Raw genomic sequence first — 4,007 nt, 5'->3', positions numbered from 1 at the left:
TCAGACCTAGGGGGCGTCCACACTAGAGAATTAATCCAGTTTGATACCACTTGGACTGCAGTGGCTCATTGCTATGGAACAGTGGAAGAGATCATGAGCAATAGCTGGCAGCCATTATTATTATGGTTATTATTACACATAATAAATAATAATACATAATAAATAGAGTAAAATAATAAATGCAATAATAATTATAATAAGATCAGAGTGAAATAATAAATGTAATAATAATAATAATAATAATAATAATAATAATAATAGAGTAAAATAAATGTAATAGTAGCAACAATAATAGAGAAAAATAATAAATGTAATAATACCAATAATAATAGAGAAATAATAATAAATGTAATACAGTAGAGTCTCACTTATCCAACATTCTGGATTATCCAACGCATTTTTGTAGTCAATGTTTTCAATACATCGTGGTATTTTGGTGCTAAATTCGTAAATACAATAATTACTACATAGCATTACTGTGTATTGAATTACTTTTTCTGTCAAATTTGTTGTATAACATGATGTTTTGGTGCTTAATTTGTAAAATCATAACCTAATTTGATGTTTAATAGGCTTTTCCTTAATCTCTCCTTATTATCCAACATATTCGCTTATCCAACATTCTGCCGGCCCGTTTATGTTGGACAAGTGAGACTCTACTGTACATAATAAATAGAGTAAAATAATAAATGCAATAATAATAATAAGATCAGAGTGAAATAATAAATGTATTAATATTAATAATAATAATAGAGTAAAATAAATGTAATAGTAGCAACAATAATAGAGAAAAAATAATAAATGTAATAATATCAATAATAACAGAGAAAAAATAATAAATATAATAATACCAATAATAATAGAGAAAAAGTAATAAATGTAATAATATCAATAATAATAGAGAAAAATAATAAATGTAATAATACCAATAATAATAGAGAAAAATAATGTACCATATATTCTCGAGTATAAGATGACCCAAATATAAGCCAACCAGGACCCTCACCTGAGTATAAGCCAAGGAGGGCTTTTTCAGTCTTAAAAAGAGGGCTAAAACTAGGCTTATACTCAAGTATATACAGTAATCCAGTTTGATACAGCTTGGACTGCAGTGGCTCATTGCTATGGAACAGTGGAAGAGATCATGAGCAATAGCTGGCAACTATTATTATTATGGTTATTATCACACAATGTATCACGATTTTTGTGTCTGGGTTACAAAACAAATGTCATTTCCTAATTGGTTATATCATAACAAAACATGGGGAAAGTGTATTAAACTGCAAAGGCTTTGTTTTAGCAGGAGAAACATCCTGCCGTAGCACATTTTGCTACAGTTTTTCAACAAATATCTCATAGAGTCGCAATCAATTCAGCCTAGTTTGTGGCAGCCACAAAAAACAAAGTTTCTGGAGTAGGACTAGGACAACTACTTTCAAAGTACGTAAGTAAACAGGAAATAACACTTTCATACCAGGAACAGAATTTTTTTTTCAGATTTTGTTACATAGTGGTGACTTGAAGGTTGGGTAGCTGACCTGAAGGCTGCCAGGTTCGAATCCCACCCGGGGAGAGCACGGATGAGCTCCCTCTATCAGCTCCAGCTCCATGTGGGGACATGAGAGAAGCCTCCCACAAGGATGGTAAAAATATCAAAAACATCCGGGCATCCCCTGGGCAACGTCCTTGCAGACAGCCAGTTCTCTCACACCAGAAGCGACTTGGTGCAAGTCGCTCCTGACACACACACAAAAATATATAGTGGTGATGATGATGATTTATATTTTATTATTATTATTATTATTATTATTATTATTATTAATATTATTATTTTACCCTTGGAAAATATGGAACTGCAAGGTGCATGTGTGCAAATACAATGCACAATTGCAACCATGCACAGCCGCAGTGCACAATACTGGCGCATGCACAACTCTTTGTGTCACTCTCAGCTTTAGTTGTAGATGTTGCATTGAGTCAGGGTTGGACTAGCTGGCCTCTGGGGGACCCTTCTGATTTTAGGATGCTGAGACAAATCCAGGATGTCAAAACAACTTTAGATGGAGATGCTGCACTGAGCCAGGGGTTGGACTAGCTGGCCTCTGGGGGAACCCTTCCAATTCTAGGATGCTCTGAGACCAACCTAGGGATGTCAACACTAGTTGGAGATGTTGCATTGAGCAAGGGGTTTGACTAGATGGCCTCTACAGAACCCTTCCAATTCTAGGATGCTCTGAGACCAATCCAGGGATGTCAACGCAACTTTAGATGGAGATGTTGCATTGAGTCAGGGTTGGACTAGATGGCCTCTGGGGGACTCTTCCGATTCTAGGATGCTCTGAGACCAATCCAGGAATATCAACACAACTTTAGATGGAGATGTTGCATTTGGAGGCTTTTAAGCAGAAGCTGGATGGCCATCTGTCGGGGGTGCTTTGAATGAGATTTTCCTGCTTCTTGCAGGGGGTTGGACTGGATGGCCCGTGAGGTCTCTTCCAACTCTACGATTCTACGATTCTATGAGTCAGGGTTGGGCTAGATGGCCTCTGGGGAAACCTTCCGATTCTAGGATGCTTTGTGACCAATCCAGGGATATCAACGGTTCTTCTAGCCTTTGAGGCTGGATCTACACTGCCATATTTAATCCAGATTATCCTTGACCTGGATTATATGGCAGTGTAGACACATATACTGTATGTGGATCATCTGCTTTGATCATCTGGATTCTATGGCCGTGTAGAAGAAGCTCCAGTCTCCAGAGACAGAAGGGTCTGTGGAAGATGATCCCATTGGCCTCCCAAATTCAGGAGACACAATCTATGGGGAATTTGAGACCCATGCCCCAAACCTACAGCTCCCTTATGTTCAACTGCTGGGCCAGTTCTAAACCCTGAGTTTATTTGCTGCTGCAAAACAGCTGTCCTGCATTTAAGGTGGACCAGAAAGCCCACACTTTTGGAATGCATTTGCCCTTCCATTGCAAATGAGCAGGGCAAATAGAGCAGTGTTCCTACAAAACTGAGTGTATTGGGATCTAAATTTTCTCTCCCTCTCATTTTCCTTCTTTTCAGGCCCTTTCTACACTGCCACATAATCCAGATTATCAAACCATAATGACCTGCATTCATTCTGCAGTGTAGATGAACCCTTTGACAGTGAAAGGGGAATATATACACACACACACACACACACACACACACACACACACACACACACACATATATATATATATATATATATATACACACACACACACACACACACACACACACACACACACACATATATATATATATATATATATATATATATATATATATATATATACACACACTGTATATACTCGAGTATAAGTCTAGTTTTTCAGCCCATTTTTTAAGACTGAAAAAGCCCCCCTCGGCTTATACTCGGGTGAGGGTCCTGGTTGGCTTATATTTGGGTCAGCTTATACTCGAGAATATATGGTACATTTATTATTTTTCTCTATTATTATTGGTATTACAGTAGAGTCTCACTTATCCAACATAAAGGGGCCAGCAGAAGCGAATATCTTGGATAATAAGGAGGGATTAAGGAAAAGCCTATTAAACATCAAATTAAGTTATGATTTTACAAAATATGCACAAAAACATCATGTTTTACAACAAATTTGACAGAAAAAGCAGTTCAATACACAGTAATGTTATGTTGTAATTACTGTATTTACGAATTTAGCACCAAAATATCACAATATATTGAAAACATTGACTACAAAAATGGCTTGGATAATCCAGAGGCTTGGATAAGTGAGACTCTACTGTACTTCAAAAAACAGTTTACATCAGATTTAAAAAACCATCGAGATTAAAAATTACAGAAAAATTGAAAGTATACATTAAAAACATACATAATTATACATTTAAATATACATTTAAGGCGCTTTTCATGTCCAGGTGGGATCTACTGTAATTGTTGCTACTATTACATTTATTTTACTCTATTTTTAATATTATTATTAATACATTTAT

The sequence above is a fragment of the Anolis carolinensis genome, unplaced genomic scaffold (assembly GCF_035594765.1).
Source record: "Anolis carolinensis isolate JA03-04 unplaced genomic scaffold, rAnoCar3.1.pri scaffold_10, whole genome shotgun sequence".
Taxonomy (NCBI): domain Eukaryota; kingdom Metazoa; phylum Chordata; class Lepidosauria; order Squamata; family Dactyloidae; genus Anolis; species Anolis carolinensis.
This window is presented reverse-complemented; position numbering follows the sequence as displayed.